Below are 20,084 nucleotides of genomic sequence, written 5' to 3'. Positions count from 1 at the left end.
CAAATACCAGAATCACTTTATCATTCTCTAGATTCCAGTCCATACAAATTATCTTCCATGAGCACCCGTAGACAATAGTATTATTTTCAAATCTTGTATTTTCAGTGATATGACCACCCAAGGCCCTGATTTTATATTAAAAACAGAGCTTTGGACTATACCATTCCCTGCCGAAGGGCAATATTTCTCTCCATGTGTTCCCATACCTGGCGTGCCATGCAGGTTGGTGCCTACTTTCCCTCCATGTTAAAGAACAGTAGATGTTTCAGCACCCAGGCTGATGTGCTGCATAGCTAAATACATATAAGATCCCAAAGGCGAGACCAATTGCATTGCAAATGCTTGTTTATGTAAGTGGTGGAACAACAATGTCACGCTGACTTGGGTAGCATCATTTATTTTGGGTTCAAGTGCAAACAAAATGTTTTTCTTTCTCTGATCATGTGCAGTTCATGCTCAAATTGACAGTGTGTGTTGTTTCTGGAGCGATGGTTATTGTTGGGCTGTTGCTGTGGCACTGTTACCTCATGAGTCATATGTGTGTAAATACGTCTACATAAGTGTGGGGTCATCTGTCTCATGGTCCAACTATGCATAACGCGCAAACAAGCTGGTAACACATTGACGCTCTTTCCCACGGGTTCTACGTGTGCCATGTAGGTTTGTCTACAAATGACATTGTATATGCTTCCACCAATGATGCAAGAGTCAACCTATGCAATGGGATCAGTGTAATCCATCTACGACTATACTTTGCAAGGAGCAATTAGCCCCATGTAGCACAGTGGAGCCATCAGGTGTTGTCCTGATGTTAAAGTGTGCAACTATTGCCTGCACACACATGCAAGGAGGAGTATGGATAGGGCAGTTTGATTGATTGTATAAGTACCATTTGCATCCATGGGCCATATACCACAGGACAGTGAAAGAGTCAACATTTATGGCCACCATGACCATTATTCATGGTGACTGTAGTATGGTAAGTCACCATGCATCCCTTCACAATGCAACAACACAGTGTTGCTTGTGCATTGCAATGGGTACACATATGCAACACTGTGGCACTGGCAACATATGATATGTAGAGTTTGTCTTTGTTAATTAAGGCAACTTTCTGCTGTATTAACAGCATATGTAGACTGTGGTTTTGGGAGTGTGTTTCCATGTGTATCTTATGTGGAACACTGCAAAGTACTCATAGAAAAAGTGGCCTCCACTGTTAAGCACAAGTATGAGGCCTAACACATGGCTAGCATCAGGAAAGACACACACAGAGTTGTAGGCCACCACCATCCATGTTACCACACCAGGATCATAGTGGCTTTCAATGGAGAACCATCTGTTACAGGTAGTTGGCATGCTCAGTATTTCACTTGTACCAGATGATGTTCTTGGGTGTTTTGTACAGATAATTGGTCTATGTACCATACATCAGTAGTGCAAGTGTAGCATGTCAGCAGTATATTCTGATTATAGAATACAAATGCTAACTTCTCTGAATGTTTATTCATAGATAGATGTACAATGCGTTATTTTATCAAATGTTTCTATTGACTTTTGAAAATCATTATTCAGTAAAGAAATGGTTTATTATATTGTCCCTCTGCTTTATTGTTGCTACTGATGTTGAAGGGTGCAGAGGCTCCTCATCTCCTTCTTCTCCATCATCCGGCATTTCCTCCTCCACATTGTCTTCTGGCCACTGCACATTGGTCCTGACGCATATGTTATGCAAAATACAGCACATCAAAATGATCTTATGGACCATGGGTGGGGAGTAGAGCAATCTACCCCCCCCCCGATACATCAAGGCAGTGGAACTGTGATTTGAGGACTCAAAATCCACTCAAAAATAGACCAGGTGAGGCATAGGGCTTGGTTGTATATCAGCTGGGCTTGGTTTTGCTGGAATTTCACCAGTGTCATGACCTACAGCCTCAGTGTATAACATTGATCAGCTTCAAATAAAGGAAGTGTTGTATTAATCGAAACTCATGATGAAGGTGAATCCAACATTTATATCCTTTGTGGCCTGTATGCAGCTTTATACATTCACCTTGCAAACTGTCATGTACATGATATGACAATGTGTGGCTTACAAACAAGTTAGTCTTGGCAATGGTTGACACAGAGCTATGCATACAAGTGTGCTGCCCCCTGTGATGACTTAAGTATTTGTCATTCAGCAATGCAGTTGTTGGTTTGTCAACAATGAGGTTAGTCTCTTTGCCATTGAGTAAGCAAACGTCACACAACCATTTATTGTGTCAATTTGAGAGTACCATGCCAATTCTTAGCCCATTACCTTTCTGATTAAATGACAAATAACAGTACCTGTTGAGGTGTATTCCTTCAGGCACACATATTTTGTATTATATATTAAATCTACATTCTTCTATGCGTCAGGCATGGTAAGGATAGTGGGTGCACGCAAATATGTGACATGTTAGTCTACACATGGCATTGCACAGAGTCCACTGCGGTAACAGTATACAGAAGTTAGTAGATGTGTGGTAATGTTGCGCAGTACAGTTAAATAAGTAGACTGAATACACTACAGTGTGCAACACATCTTGGGGACAGTGTAGGCCATATATTTCACATAATTTAGTGCCCATCAGCTGTGTGTCTACCCAGGCAGTAGCAGTGCAATGTTTCCCCATGATAATCATTATATTTCCCTGAAAATGTTGCTGTTGGCTGTCATGAGGGATGTAGTTTGTGCATGAGGGGGCACCCCTGCTGCACAGTCCAGCTACTTGAATGCCAGCTCTAGTGTTTTTTTCAAAATAAATTATACATGTTGTTCAGATTGAATGTGATGTGTGGATATGATTTGTGATGCGATGGTGCATTGTTGAGGGTAACCAATGCAGTGTATGTATATGGCCATTTTTCTCAGGTTCACAGCTGTGTGATATATTGTCATTCTTCTTGTCCATGGGATTAACTTGTGCTACACAGACTTCACACAGGGATTGCCTTGCTTCAGGAATGTTTTTTGGTGCTTCATTTTAAATATTTATTCGTATGTGAGGGTCTCTGCCACAATTAGATGTGCACATTGGTCCTCATGTTGCTTTTCTACACACTGGACATCAATGAATGTGGAAAGACTGAGCTAACCTGCATCGAAAGTGAAGTGATGGAATGTGCATTTCTATTTACATCAGTACATCCATGGTTTTTCTACTTTCGCCTACTCACATAATTGTGTATAATAGCAATACCACCCCCTCTTGCACCATGGTGCGCATGTATCAGCTTGCTGTCCTGACAGAACGTAATGTTTTAAGGGACAGATTCCAGAACAATTTCACACTATCTGTGCAATCCCCTCCTTCAATGTGTAATGCAAAATCCTGTACACATTTGATTGGACATGGAAAAAAGACCGGTGCTTATGTATTCTCTTTTCACCTCCCCTTGGGTGGCACACCACTTGCACACTGTTGCAGGGTCCCTGTACGTAGGATGTGTGTTAGAATCATGTGCTCTACATTGGTGTTGGATGGGAAAGGCCACCTCGTTGTCCATAAAATAGGGTGAATGAGAGATGCACTTTGTTGAGACTTGCAGTAGTGCATACGTATGTGGCCTTACAATTGTAATGCAGACATACTTGACATTGCCAAATTGACATGATTTGGGCATGTGCTCCACTCAAGAATCATGACTGAGGATAGTTCCTCAGCATATTAGACTTTTACATGTGGGACAAAGTGGCATAGTCAGTGTCAGAGTGTTGAAGCCGGGTCTGGTGACTCAGTGGACTAATGGGCCCACTGCAGAGGCCTCTGTTCAACCTCATGGCCACAGGTTCAAACGACAGTTTGACCACTCAGCATTTGATCCATCTGAGGTCGATAAAATGAGTACCATTGAGTTGGGTAACAATAAACATCTGTTATTCAGCACCAAGATACCTACAGGTGAACATGAGCTGTACAAATACACTTTATGTCAGCATATGTAACTTGTAGATAATGTCTGGTGCATTTGCCATGTATTTTGTGAAAAGTATATGGGGCCACATCCACAACGTATGTACAGTCAAATTCAACCTAAGACTGATATGTTAAAGTGTTCCTACATGATTAAGTGTCTTGTGTTCTGCCGTGCTTGAAATGTACTTACCAACCAGTAGGTTATTTCTGTAGGTTCCATTCTGGAAATGCATATTGAGGAAGATTGCCGGAAGATAAATGTGTCATGCCCACTGCCCAGGTACTTGGCACGGACATTGATAAAAAGTCTGAGATGAGCCGCAATAGCCTGCACCTTCCTAGGATAGTTGTGCTTCCTGATGCGGTAGATGTGTGATGTAGCTGCAGAATGCACACATTGCACATGTGTCCAGTCCATTGCCCCCTACGCATATGGAAATCATGCAATGGCAAAAAAGCCTTTCTTGTTGTCCTGTTGTTGCTGTGTTGGGGAAGTAGACGTACTGTAGCGTGAAGCTTATGGTGACATCTAAGACTAAAGTGGGGCAGAGCCTGGAGAATGATGCTTGGGATACTCTTGCCACTCTATTTGTGGTGGGTTGAAAAGTTCCTGTTGCCAGCATGCTGGGGTGTTATATGGCCCTTAGAGACATGGTCGGCATTGCTAAGTTAGCATGAGCTTTGCTGCCATGATGCGGCTTTTGCACACGTTACTACATGACTTTATTTTTGCAAGCCTCTGTTTATGCCTTTCACATGAGAAATGTCTGCTTTCACGTTTTCTGCAGAGTTCCTGGAGTTTTGTCTGAACACTATGTGCTAGGTTGCTAAACAATGCCCCTTGTTATTCCGTTCTGATCTGTCCCTAGAACCAAGAGATAACATGCTAAACACAGCTGCAATGCTGGAGACTCGTGCTTTGATATTACAGGGATGCATGTTGTTTTAAAACACACTTGGAGAGAGCCCTTCCATGGAGAAGAGCTACGCTGTGCCTATGATGTAAACCTTGCATCTAGGCTTTAAGATATGAGGTCTGCTGTCAAAGCCCAGAGATCTTCCTTTATATAAATACACTTCTTCCAGTCAAGGGGAGGGTAGTTAGGCATTATAGTCCCTTTTCCACTGTCTTTATAAATAACTTCCCCCTTTGTGTTCTATGGAATTGCAACAATGCTCATTGTTCTGAGTTTATGCATTTTGCTGCTGGTAGTGGCTCATATACTGTATTGGAGAGCACAATACTTAAAATAAACATTTTGAACTATTACAGTGACTCTGCCAAATTCTTATTGTGGACAAGTATGAGTGAGCTAGCAAAACGGTATGTCTTGCTACCGCGATTCCTGAGAGAGTCGGGAGTGTGGTGTTCTGGGTTGTCTAATCATTTGCAGCTTTGTGATACTGGTTGAAGAACGAATGAGACACTATAGCTAGTCGATTTGTGGATTTGGGGTACTAAGGTGATAGGTTGGTACACCCTTTTACACCAATGTCCTGTTTTTCTGTGCATATTCCTGTGTAGGTGCAGAATCCCCGCAACATGGCACCCAACGTTTGGTCTGCTTTGTATCTGCGAGACTTTTGATTAGTGCTTGTGCTTGTTTATAATCCCCTCAATTCTGTTTCCAGAAACAGCTGTGATGGATTAGTCTCCTATTTTATAGGTTCTTTCAAGCTTGAAAACATTAAAGGTTCATTCTCTTTTTATTTAACCCATTATTGCACTGCCATGCTTTTGGTTGTCGTTCTTTGTTAAACGTTATGGTGGTTAACATTGTACTGCCTAATCGGGCTGCAGTCACAGCTTATTTGACTCAAAATGGAGTCCCTAATGCTGGAGTTGCTCTCATTTTTGTCATAGAAGCAGATGCAGCTTACCGCTTCAAGGTGTTTTATTCTTGGGTCACCTTCCGGCGGTGGATGGAACAGGTAATTTGTTTCATGAATATGTTGTCATGGCCCTTCCTCAAGCTTATCAGCCTTATAGGGCTCTCAAGGTTCCGCTTACAGCTTGGAAACACCAAAGTTGGTTTAATGGCACCCTTCCTCACCCAATAATGCTGGTCCGTTTAGGCCCTTTGTGAATAGATGGGGCCACATGGCCCGTTTTGGTTGGGTATACCCCACAACCACGTTATCTGACAACTGCAACACTTGCAGAACTACGCGTATTACATACTTCTTTGATATGCGTGCATAGAGCTGTTGTACAGTTTATGTAGCGCAACTTCCAGGTGGGACCACCTGGCGTTGCTGCACAACCTGCGGGTCCTGGTGCTGTGATCATCAGTCCCCTTATGGTTGATTCTGTGATGGGCAGGCATACACAAACTATTGATAAGTTTCCTTATTGACTTGCGGAAAAATTTGGACAACTAGAGGCTGTTTTTCCAAATACCACTCCTGTGGAGAAACACAGGATCTTAACCATAAGTTTGCCTAAAGACTTACATCCCGAATTGGCTGATTGTAACACCTGGGGCAAGGTGTTTGCAGCGGTTTATTCGAACTGTTTCAGCACTTTCTCTATGACCGTGCTCCCCTCTGTGATAAAATGCGTTTAAGATGAACACTGGGCCGAAGTGGCTGTAGAGTTGGGCATGAGACTGGTGGGGGTGTTCGACGTGGTTGCTGACATGATCCTTGCTAATGTCAAGGGGGATGTGGTGAGCTTCCAGGTGGCAAACCGCTTAGAGGCTGTACCAGATGAAGACAAGTCACGCGAATTATCGAAGATTATTGCAAAGGCTTATAAAACTATTGGCCGCAATAGTCTGGGCGTTAAGCCTTTTACTCAAATGCAAACACAATCTCAAACTCAACAAAAAGCCCAAACTGATAAAGACGGGCATCCGTTCTTTCCTAAAAAGAACAGGAAAAATAAGAAACAGGGGCAGCAACAACAGAAGCAAGGTTCACGTGCTGGTTCACCGACACCTGAGTCTTCTGAGTGTACTTATAACTTGCGCAATCGGGCAAAACTTAAGACTCCTGATAGATTTCAGGACCCTGATCAGTGCTCTCCTCGTTCTTTACAGAACACATCGGAGTCTCACGTCGGTGGTGGGGAGCACCAGGATTGTGGCAAAAGTCAGACCACACAACAGGGAAGAGATCAACCTCGACAGTTTGACGTTAAAGCCAAACAAGAGGATCTGCCTTGTTTTAGACCCCAGTATCAGAAGAAGAAAGTTGCCGCTTTAACAGCAAGATATGCCTCAGATGGTGAGAAGGCATTTAGAAGTAGTAAAGTTAGGACTCCTAACTTTACAACTCCTCAATGCCTTCTACTACTAAATACCTTCTACTACTAAATGCCTTCTTTGAATACCAAAAGTAGTAAGTTTAGGATTTCATCCCAGTTTAGTAATGTTAGGAGTCCTAACTTTACTACTACTAAATGCCTTCTGTGAATACCAAAAGATTTTATCTCAGATTAGTTCTGTTAATCGGCCCCTATGACATTATTTTTCAAATTGAAGGTGATGTACAACGTCCAATCAATGCATTTTTCGGGGAAAATCTAACTTCCTCATACGACATTTTGTTGGCGGAGGCAGATTGGCCTCCACCCTTTGTGTTAGCCGCGCCTCGAGGGGAGGACATGATACTTCCGAGTTTTTCACTTTACGTCTCTGTGGAGCATGTAAAGGCATTAGCAGCTGAGTGGGCTTTGGCCCTTGCCACTGCTGTGTACCATAATCAGGTAGGATGGGATATAGATTCACCAGCACAAGAGATACTTTTACGGTCCACATCACAGCCACAACCGTAATATCCAATTAAATGTGAAGCTAAGGCTCAGGTGGGCTGGGATATAGATTCACCAGCACATGAGATACCTATACGGTCTACACCACAGCCACAACAGCAATATCTAAGCAAATGCAAAGCTAAGGCTCATGTTTGCGACATTCTGACACAGTTGGAGTATCAAGGTGGGATTGAAACCTGTACATCACTGATGAATAATCCCCTCTTTACAGTATCAAACCCTGACGATTTGTACTGGATTAACGAAATTTGAATAGTCATTGTCGCACTTTTGCAGTGCAAAACACTCACAGCTCTACGCTGGTGAACAACCTTGTTCGTAAAAAATTCAAAACTACATATCCAATGCTTTCTATAGTCACAATCTGGCTCCTGAGAGCTGTGACTTGACAGCATTCACCGCCGTCGGAAATCAGAAAAAATTTACCTGATTGCCCATGGGGTATAAGAATGGCCCCAGGGCATTTCCTACGTGTGTTGTGTCATTGTTACATGACATAGATCCAGATGCGTTCTCTCACATGGATGATATCTATCTTATGGAAGATGAGTTTATACCGCATCTTGTTCGAGTTGCCCGCATCATTTCTACGTTTGCCGAATATGTATATAAATTTAACTTTGCGGTTCTCTTTTTGGGCTATGAGCTAAATAATGAAGGAAGGATGTTAGCCCCTCATTTCCTGGAGAAATGTGCACATTTGCAACCCCCTAATACACTGAAGAAACTTCAGCCCTTGTTGGGATTTTTGAATTTTGGGACGACTTACATTCCTGATTATGCCCAGCATATCAAACCACTTTATGCATTGATTCAACCGACATATTCTTCTGCCAGCTGGCTCCGGGAACATACCTCTATCCTACATTCTTTGATATCTGACTTGCTTGCAACTAATTACTTGTTGACGCGTGATAACACTACCAACCTGGTGATATGTATCGTACCAGGGACGGTGGATTTCATTTACTTGACGTTCAATGAGGGAGACACAGCACCTATTGCATACAAATCACATTTGTACACTGCAGCTAAAATGCTTTTTTTCCAATATTGAGAAAGTTTTGGCGGTTCAGATGGTGATTCTGAAGGAACTCTCAATGGCGCAAGGTAAACACATTCTTATCGTCATGCCCTTCCCTGCCTTGGAGGCAGTGACTAAGGCAAGTGTACCAAACTCTAAAGCATCACATCCCCGTTGGATACAATTGACTACGTCTTTGACATCTTCTGATGTCACTTTTATCTTTGACCCTGCACTACAGACACAGGAGTTTTTACAGTATGAACATGCTCATCCCCCTTCGTTGTCTGCTTCCTTTACATGAATACAGATGTATTATTTACACCGATGGCTCGGCTCAACCGGCCACAGATTCCAAACATGCTTATTCAGCAGCTTGTGCAATTGTGGCTGGCTCCATTGTCAGTGGAGAATTTAAATCCTCCATCGTGCATACTCAAGCACTTGGGGACTGTACAGCACAGTTAGCGTAGCTGCGTGCTCTTGTTCTTGCTCTCGAGTTTGATGATCCTAATGTGAATACTCTTATCATGTGCAATTCTTACTACTGTGTTCAGTCTTTTAATGACAACTTATATATTTGGACTCAAAATGACTATCAAGACTCTAAAGGCAGCGCAATTAATCATAAAACACTTTGGGTTTGAGTGGCAGAGCTTAAACAGCGTCTGCCCCCACACATGTTTTATATACTCTTGGCCAGCAGCGAGTGGGAGCACATGCTCTAGGTAATTCTTAGGCTGATGAAGCGGCCAAATCTGCAGTAGCCACATGTTCCATAGCAGCAGTTACAAGGTCCATGACTAAAATAGATAATGAAATTCTGGCAGCTGTAGTTGCAACGAGGGAGGGAACTGTTTATCCTCCAGGTTTCCCTTCTAAATACTCTTATCATATAACTCCCGAACAAGTTCCTTATGCTAAGATTTCTTCAGTTGGGGATCGGCTGATTCCCAACTTGGACCGCAGACCTGCTTTGATCAAAGTCGCACACGAGGGCATGGCTTCTGCACATGCCGGGGCATCGGCGACAATTTCGATTTTACAGCAACATTATTGGTGGCATGGTTTCTATACACAGACCCGTAATTATTTACTTTCTTATGACATTTGTCAGCAAATTAAGCAATCTCCGGTCACACAGTCACCTCAAACACAGCTATCTATTTCTAATCATCCATTTGGCTGTGTATATCTTGATCACTGCGGTCCATTCTCTTATGATACTGCATGTAAATATATTTTAGCTGTGGTTGATTCGTTGTAGGACTTGGCCTTTCTGGCTAAAGTTCCCTAAACCTTTTGCTTTCCCCCTAGATCATTTTTCTGACATAGAGTTGCCAATTTAGATGCTTTGGGTACTTTGCCACTGCTGATCAGTGTCAAAGTACAAGTGTTCCCTATGTAAAGTGTAATGGTAATTGGTTGGCCATGATTGGTATGTTTGCCTTATTAGTAAAGTCCATAGTGATGTACACTGTGTGTGCCAGGGCTAGAAATGCAAAGGTGCATGGAGAAGGGAACTCAGGCCTGCAGTGTAGGGCCTGTGCGCAGTTTGCGAAGTTAGCATGTTGTCCTGACAAATGTAACCACTTGTCAGGTCTTACTTTCCCTTTTTCATACACATTGGGTACGTCCTGGGCAGGACGCAGTGTAGGTAAAAGGCAGGACATATACTAAGGTGTGTGTTATGTCCTGACAGTGAAAAACCCTCCATTTCATTTTTCACTGCTGAAAGGCCATTCTGCCCATAGGATAGAATGGGGAGGCTGGGTGTTGTGTTTTGGTAGCCTAGTTTCATATAAGTTTATAATGGAGAGGTGAAGTTTATTATGTATGAACTCACAGTGTCATAACACATCTTTCTATGAAAATGGTTTTGTCACTGTGTGTTCAGAAACCACTCTTTTAGAACGTGGACGAGTTTTGTGCCTTAAGCATTTCTGTGTGTCTCTGCTGAATGTTGATTGACTGTCTGGATCTGAGAGGTGAGAGGAGCTGGGAGAGGTCTTGACCCAGGGAGGGGTTGAGAGGGCACCACGCTGCCCTGCATCTGGAGAGTATGGGGAGGAGAAGCCCGGGAGGCGAAAAGGCCTTGGCTGGTGCAATAAACCAAATCGACCCATCTCCTGCTGAGTGATTAAGGGTCCAGACTCCCAGTATCGAAGGGAGAAAGGTGACACTCGAAGGGAGACACCCGGAACTGATTTAGGGAGGGGTCAGGGACCCCTGAGAACTACGAACCTCAAAGACATTAAGGAATATAACTATGAGAGCTGAAACCCTGAACGTTGGACTGAAACAGAAATGGATTGAGACGGAAAACGCTGGGACCCATTTCGTGGTCAAGAGGAACCTCTGCTAAGGAAGGAGCAACTGAAGAGACTGCTGGGGAAAGACCAACCCTTGCTTTGTGATCGGGGGCTGGTCTGCAGTTTGCTGTTTTAACCAAGGAAAAGGCTGTTGAGACTGTGCGTGAAGGCGCTGGGTCCCCCTGCTTGATGGAGACTGTGCTTTGTGCTGTGTCTTGTTTGGAAACACAGGAACATAAAAGTTTCTGGAGAAGTTTCAAGCAACGTGGTGGGCGCGTGTTGTGGCAGCTTGAGACCCTCAGAAGGTGTGCCCTGTGATCTTGGACACACGAAGGAGGAGGAGACTCGGACGCGCTGGGTGTGTCTCGTGGTGCACAAGAAGCACAGGTGAAGTGCGACTGGCCAACTTGGGCATCGCAGGTGAAGTGAGTCTCGGACCTGCTGGGTGCATGTCATGGTGCACCACAGGCGTTAGTTAAGAGCACCTGGTCAGCGTGTGCACCAAAGCTGAAGTGAGACTCGGATGTGCAGGATGCGTGTCGTGGCCCACCGCACGTGCTGGTGAGGAGCACCTGGTCGGGGTGTGCTGCGGAGGTGTAGTGAGTCTCGGATGCCCAGGGTGCATGTCGTGATGCACGTGAAGCATTGGTGAGGAGCGCCTGACCAATGTGTACATCGGAAGTGGAGTGAGTTTCGGACGCGCAGGGTGCATGTCGGGGTGCATCGACGGCATTGGTGAGGAGCGTCAGGTTATCGAGTGCCCTGGAGGAGATGTGAGGCTCGGACACGGTGAGCATGTCGTGGTGCGGCTGAAGGTTTTGGTGAAGAGCGCCTGGATATCGGGGCACCAGAGTTGGAGTAAGTCTCAGTAAAGCAGTGTGCGTGCTTTGGTGCAACCTGGGACTGTGGAGGTGATCGACTGATCATTGTGTGCTCTGGAAGAAAGTGAGTCTCTGCAGTGTGGTCTGTATGTCTTGCTGCCAAATGAGATGGCAGGAAGGACTGCCTGGTGAGTGTGCACTCGGAGTCCATGTGGAGTCCCATCAGCGTTGTGTGTGTGGCTTCGTGCCAGAAGAGGCCCGGAGTTGAACGTGCACCCGCAGTAAAAGTAATCTCAGAGGTGTGAGGTACTTTGTCCTGCGGCCGCCTGAGACCTTTCTAACAGTCACGGTCCGGACCGGCAAACCCAGAGGAGCTGAGCTACCAGGCTGAGCCACTGAGGCCCGTTGAGAGAGTTCTGCATAGAAGACCCAGTTCGAGGAAGGAGGAAAGGAGAGTGGGTTCAGTGTTCACGCCCCCTGGTAACGTGGATTACTACCTGGCTGGGGTGCGGGCTCGGAGGGACACTCTCTCTGCCTCTCAGTCCTCGAATTAGGTGTCGGGCTTCACAGTCAGCGCTGCCTCCAGCAGCACTCCTAACCCTGCCCGTGGCCTCTGATGCATCCCCCCCTACCGATTCCAATCAGCTGGCTTGAGGCACTCATAAGGGAGGGGTCCTCATGGGGAATGCGCTTCGCGTTCCATGTCGGACCCTTCCAGGTCTCCACTTACCTGCATTGTCAGTTCAGCTCCGCATAGAAGAGATATCCTGAGTGTTTCTCCCCGGTATCCTGCTGTACTGTGTTCCTTCCAGTGTGACATTCTTCTTCAGGGGGCACAGTATTGTCCTGGATTTCCCTAGTCAATCAGTCCATATACTTTTCTCCTTACTGCAGAATTTTTCCACGCTGCAACTCCTGGTACCTGCATTGTGAAGAAATACAAAAAGAGGTATTTCAAAAGAATTCTAGTGCAGTTACAAGGTAGGATACATATTATCCAAGTATCTAGTGGCTTAAGATACTTATCTGATCTAGTGCTCCTTTATTCATTGTGGAAGGTGCGTCTTGCCTTGCACTTGTTTCATTTCAAGAAGTCTTCATATCTCTATTTGCAAACGAGGAGAGATTTTCTTTGAAACCACTTCACTGTAAACTACGCACTTTGACCCTGCACCTTTTTGTGCCCTACATTTGTCACTTAATTGTTTCTCCTTAAGAAAATACTTTTTTGTTTTTTTCCTGGATTTTGGGTGAAATATATTATTTGTGTGCGTCAGTTCATTCTCTACGGTGGTTGTTGTCAAGGTTGGTATGTTTCACATTTTTTATTTTTCCCAGCTTAAATTCTGTAGTCCTTGGAAATAATAATTTGTGTTTATTTTCTAGATACATTCTGTGAGTCTCTTGCTCTAGTACTTTGGTATTGCCTTCATAAAACTGCTGAACCTGCAACAGACATAGGTAAGAAAGAGAGTCATAATTATGTGTGTGGTTTTTCACATTAGGAATTCTGGTAACACCGAATCGAATAGACCAGTGGACTTTGCTCCTTCTCCCATTCCTTGTTTTGTTTCCCCTTCTTCCCCACCTTCCCTGTTTGACTTTGACTTTGTTGGGCAGAAGAGGTTGGTGAGGCAAGGAAAGCTCTAGCATCCGTTGAGTCCATTTCGCCCCTGCAGAAAACCCAGGCGAGCTTCACGGAACGCGACGCCCACGCTCATATTTCTACCCTTGCATAATGGAGGAACGCCAGCTGATGTGGCACATATGATAGAGAACCTACAAAAGGAAATCCAAGCATTGACACTTAGAGTAGATGCCCTACAACCCCCCCAATCTCTCCACCACCCGATCCGGTGCCTGAAACCCATGGTACCTTTTTCACATCACACGCTCCTTCTTCTGGTAGTTCATCCCGTGTATATCACTTTACAACCCCCTCCTCTATACCTATAGCACCCTAAAAAGGTTCCTAGGTGACTCAGCTAAATTTGCTACGTTTATTAATCAGTGCCAATTGCACTTTATCTGCAAAGCTTCTTGCTTTCCCACCGAATCTAAAATAGCTTTTATCTTGTCTTATTTGGGTGGTACAGCAGCTTCATTGCCAATCCCTTTAGTTGATAGAAATAATCTCTTATTGTATGATTATAGGGCTTTCAAGGAGGAGTTACAACGTCTCTTTGACAGTCATTCATTTATGCAGTCTGTTACCACTGAGCTCTTAAATCTTAAGCACGGATCAAATGATCTCATGATGTACATCACTTGTTTTAACAGGCTAGTGGCTGAAGCTGGATGGCCAAAAGCCAAATGCAGTGCTCTTTTTTTACAAAGCTTTAAGAGATGATTTGAAAGACATGCTAGCACAAGTTGTAGACCCTTCAGTATTAAAGGTCCCTTGAGTAAGAGACAAAGGGATAATAAACTATTCCTATACTGTGGTAAATCTGGACACTTCTTGAGAGACTGCCCAATCAAACCTAAACGATGTATGGAGTTGGGAAACTGACCAACCTGAGCAAGGTAGCGGCAGATTGCTCGGGTGAGACAGGTTCAATGGTGTCCCAACTTTAAGGTCATAATCACATACCCTACCCTTGCACCATTTTTTCTTTATAGCTCAGCTGAGCTGGGGCAATGATAGTGCAGAGGTACAAATCATGCTTGGGTTGAGAGTATGGAAATCCCTATTGAACCAAAAAAAGACAGTGGAAGTTGTTGAAACCATTGATGAGAGTCACATGAAATCTGAGCCTGTCACGCATTCACCAAAGAATTAGGGTTTCACATATATGACAAATATTATGAAACCATCCAATTCAATGTCATTTCTTTGCCTCAATTTCACAAAATAGTAGGACTCCCTTTGTTGATGAAACATGACCCTGATATCAACTGGAGAGGTCAAACCATGTATTTCACCTCTGATTATTGTAAGAATCATTGTCTAGTAAGTAACATCCCATTGCAACACCTAGCCAGAACTTCTGATTCCAGTTTACCAGTATTAATTGACTGTTATGATTCCTTAAGAGAGGTGTTCGATAAAGAAAACGCCGCTGTCTTACCAGCCCATCATCCTTACGACTGCAGCATTGATCTGGTACGTGGAGCCAAGATTCCATGCGGTCGTATATATGCCTTGACTGAGAAAGAAAACATTTATTTGAGAGAATACCTGGACGATACATTTCAAAGGGGATTCATTCTGCCATCTAGATCAGCAGCCTTGTCTCCCCTTTTCTTTATACCCAAACGAGAAGGGGGTCTTCGGTGTTGTATAGACTACAGAGCCCTTAAATGTGTATCAATAAAGAATAGATACCCTCTGCCACTGATTCAATCCTTACTCGATCAAGTAAAACAGGCCACCATTTTCACCAAGCTTGGTTTAACCCCTTCAGTGCCCATGACGAGCTGGACTCGTCATGGGCCGCGGTGGCGCTGTGCCCATGACGAGTCCAGCTCGTCATAGACCCCGCCCGCTAATGCAACGGCCGGCACTGGGCGGGGAAAGGGGCGGGCACTGAAGGGGTTAAGAGGTGCCTATCATTTGGTTGGAGCAAGAGAGGGAGATGAATGGAAAACTGCCTTCTGCATGAAATTCAGGCTTCATGAGTATTTGGTTATGCCGTTTGTGCTGTGTAACAACCCTGCAGCTTTCCAATATTATATATTGATGAAGTATTAAGAGAAACATTATTTATTTATTTAAGAGTTTTGTATAGCGCTGGCCAGACTCGATGGAATTGGAGCACTTCACAACATTAGTGGTGAAGAAGTAACACGATAAAGCAGTAATACAAGCGTTGATTTGTGACTAATCGAAAGTATCTGAGCGCTTTACAGAGTTAATAGCAAAGAAATCACACATTATAACAGTAATTTATACAATGACTCGTGACTAGGTCCGTTCTCAGAGAGATCAACAGAATAACAGTAATATATACATTGAGTCGCGTCGAAGTCTTTTCGAGGAGGGGGAGACCAAGAAACAAGTCAGGGGTGGGCGGGGCGGAAGACTTAGTTATAAAGTGGCAGTGAGCTGCAGGGGGTAAGATTCAGCGATGGGGAGGCAGCTATGCATTTGGAAGAGAAGGGTTGAGGTAGAGGTCTTTGAGCTGCCTTCTGAATTTTAAAAAGGAGGGGTTAGTCCTGATATGGACTGGGATGGAGTTCCAGATTCTGGGCGCATTTGCTGAGAAGGACCGAGATAGGGTTTTTTGTTTGTGCATTTTCTGGGGAATGAGGAGGAGAGTGTTAATACTCCTAAGATTTCTTGACTGGCCTTCTTGAGCTTGGAGGCCAGGTATGCAGGTTTCCCAGTGTGCAGGGCTTTGTGCGTGAGGCAGGCAGTTCTGAAATTGGCACGCATTTCGATTGGGAGCCATTTTAGTTCTCTGAGCGCAGGTGAGATGTGTTCATATTTCTTCACTCTGGTGACCATTCTGGCTGCTGCCTTAAGAGTTGATCTGAGGGGAGCTAGGTGAGATTTTGCTGTTTCTGTGCGTGTTGCATTGCCGTAGTCTAGTCTGGACAGCACTTGGGATTGGGTAGCTAGTTTGTTATCGTTGGGTGCGATGTAAGGTTTTATTTTATTGAGTAGCTTTATGTTTAGGAAGGCGCTCTTTGCGGTGTTCCTGATGTGTTTGTCCATGTCTAATTTTGGGACCAGAGTAATTCCCAGCGATTTTACGGAGTCGGCCAGGGTGAGATTGCAGTTGAGAGCATCAATAGCTTTTAGCCATTCTGTGATTAGGGTGTTCTGTTCTTTTTTGGAAATGAGGAGGACTTCTGTTTTATCTTGGTTGAGTTTCAGGTGATTGAGTGATAACCAGTGTTGGACTTCTCTTAGAGTGTCGTTTAGTCTCTGGATGTCATCAATGGAGGAGGTCTCTAGATAGATCTGTGTATCATCCGCATAGAAGTGGAAGGGGATATTGACTATTTTGAGTATGTTATGTTATCTTATGTTATGTTAAGGTAGCTTATATAGCGCATGGCTACCCCAGCAACGGGGCGTCCCAGCGCTTGCAGACGAGCCTGAAACACAACAACCAGGCCAGGGAAGGAACCACAGAAAAACCTGGCCTATAGAGTGGTAAATAGCCAAGTCTTAATTCTCTTTCTAAAAGACAAATGATTCATGATACCACGGGCTTCTCGCGGGATTGTGTTCCACAATTTCGGGGCCAAGTATCTGAAGGATCGGCCTCCTGCTCTGCTCTTCCGAATCTTTGGAATGTGAGCCAGAAACAGATCTGCAGAGCGAAGCGCCCGAATGGGGATGTAAGGGGCACTTAGGTTTTGTAGAATTTTGGGGCCTGAGGAATAAAGAATTTTATGAATAAGGCAAAGTGCCTTGAATTGAATACGCTGCTTTACAGGCAGCCAATGCAGACGATGAAGTATAGGGGAGATGTGACAGTTTTTTGGCAAACCAAACAGACTACGTGCGGCCGCATTCTGGGCTCTTTGCAGTCTATAAATCGTAGATTGATTGGAGCCCAGCATAAGGGCATTGCAATAGTCAATGTTTGACAGCACCATGGCCTGGATAATCATCTGGCGGACTTGGGGTTCGAAAAAACCCAAAATGGGTCTCAAAGACCGTAGACGGCCGTAGCACATGCCTGCCACCTTTTTGGCATGGGAATCAAGATCTAGTCGGTTATCGACCATAATACCCAAGTTTTTAACTTCCTTCTTAGGGGTGGGTGCCGGGCCCAATGCAGGCGGCCACCACTGATCATCCCATTTTTTAATCTCTTTTCCAACCAGTAGTACCTCCGTCTTGGATGAATTAAGCTGGAGACAATTATCAGTCATCCACTTAGCAATGTCTGACAGATCTTCCTGGAACTTAATTTTGTCAGCATTGGTATCACTGGAGAAGGAGAAAATAAACTGTGTATCATCCGCATAAGATGTTAATTTGATGTTATGAGCTCTGGCCAATATGGCCAGGGGGCGGACGTACACATTGAATAAAGTGGGGCTAAGTGCGGACCCCTGGGGAACACCACACCGCAGCGGAAACCTTCCTGATTTATATGGAGGAGCATGGACCTGGAAGGAGCGGTCCGTCAAAAAAGAGACGAACCACTCTAGGGCTCCATCTCGGACCCCGATCTCCCATAGTCTTCTTAAGAGGATCTCATGGGAGACCGTATCGAAAGCTGCGCTTAAGTCCAATAGGACCAGTGCAGCTGTACCACCTTGGTCCTGTACCTCCCTCAGTTGTTCTGTAACGGCAAGTAGGGCTGATTCTGTACTATGATTTGCCCGAAAACCGTTTTGGGAGTCGTCTAAGATTCCATTGACCTCAAGATAGTTAATCAGAGTGGAATTTACGTGAGATTCCGCTATCTTGGATAGATAAGGTAGCAAAGATATCGGTCGGAAATTTTCCGGTTTAGAGGGATCCAAAGTTGTTTTTTTTAATAGACGGACGACCTTAGCATGCTTCCAGGATCTAGGTATTGAAGATGAGTCCAGAGTTTTATTGATCAGATTTAGACCCTCTAACAAAATGGGATCCTTATGAAGTTGCGCCATTTCGGGTTTTACAGGATCCTCCGGGGAGCCAGATTTAATTTTTACGGACAGCCTATCCATCTGGTCCGCTGTAATAGGGGGAAGATACAGAGAGAATGTGGGAGATCCTGTGGGATCTCGGGTATGAAAGAGTCAGGGCTTGCATCAGTTGAAGGAAAGGACTTATAAATATCCTTAACTTTATTTATAAAAAAAGTGGCAATCTCATTACAATGAGCATTAGAGGTGATCATGTTAGTGGGGCCTTCTGGTAGCTTAGTCATGTCTTTCACCATGGAGAATATGATTTTAGATTGATTTACACTTGATAGAATCATGTCAGTGTAATATCTAGCCTTGGCTTTTTTTATTAGTTTATGATACGTTTTGGTTGCAGCCCTGAATTTAATTTTGGCTTGGGAATCATAGGATTTTCTCCAAGCGCGTTCAAACAGCTTGCATTGCTTTTTTTGTTCAGCAAGTGTCTCTGAGTACCAAAAGTGAGATTGTCCACGTTTGGACTTGGACAGTGTCACGGGAATCAGTTGGTCGAGAGATTTATTAATCCAGTCTCTATATGCGGCATCTGCTTCCTCCAGATTCGCCGACCAGACAGGGCGCGTGATTTTCAGGTCATCTATAAACAGACTACTGTCTAGTTTGTGCCATGGGCGCCTTGGAATAGGAGGGGGAAACTGTTTTTTAAAATTGTCAGCTACCTTGATAGAAAAATGAACCAAATAATGGTCTGTCCAACTGAGAGGACTTGGGAGGAAGGCAATAATGGCCGAAATGTTTGAAAACACTGGGTCCAATAAATGTCCTGCTACATGGGAGGGCCCTTTAACAAGCTGTGTGAGTTGGCAAGCTTCTAAATCATCTAGGAGACCTCTCACCATGGGGTTATCACTACATTCAAAATGAAGGTTTAAGTCTCCTAATAGGCTAAAGTTCGCGGAATTCAGAGCCATAGTGGAGACAGCAGCGACCAAAGATTCCCGAAAGGAGCTTACAGGGCCGGGAGGGCGATAAAGTAAGTTGGTGAGGGGTTTCATGTAGATGTTGAACAGTTGTGGAGAGAGAACTGATCCTTGAGGGACCCCCCCTGCTGACAGGGAGTAGGTCAGACGTGAGGTTTTTGATTTTTATTTGTTGGGTGTGGTTCTGCAGGAAGGAGGTGAACCACTGTAAGACCACGTCTTCTGCTCCAACTCTTTCTTGGAGTACCTTAGTAAGTAGTTTGTGGTCAACCGTGTCAAAGGCTGCTGATAGATCCAGGAGTATGAGTAGACAGCACAGGTCTGTATCGAGTTATTTGTGGGCATCCTCTATTACATTCAGGATTGCTGTCTCTGTCCTGCATCCTTTTCTGAAACCCGATTGGTGGGGGTCTAGGAGGTTGGCGTAGCGCAAATGTTGGGTGAGTTGCAGGAGAACACATCTTTCCAGGATTTTAGCTAGGAATGGGCGGTTGGAGATGGGTCTGAAGTTATTCAGATCGTTTGTTTCAGAACCCGTGTTTTTTAGTAGTGGCGTAACTTGTCCGATTTTGAGACAATCAGGCATTACTCGGGGAGCTATTAATGATCTTGGTCCAGAGCGGGGCTAGGGTGAGTTTGAGCTTTTTGGCCAGTTGGGCAGGGATGGGGTCCAAGAAGTGTG

Source organism: Triturus cristatus, chromosome 5_2 (genome assembly GCF_964204655.1).
Source record: "Triturus cristatus chromosome 5_2, aTriCri1.1, whole genome shotgun sequence".
Classification (NCBI taxonomy): Eukaryota; Metazoa; Chordata; class Amphibia; order Caudata; family Salamandridae; genus Triturus; species Triturus cristatus.
Note: the sequence above shows the minus strand (reverse complement) of the source record.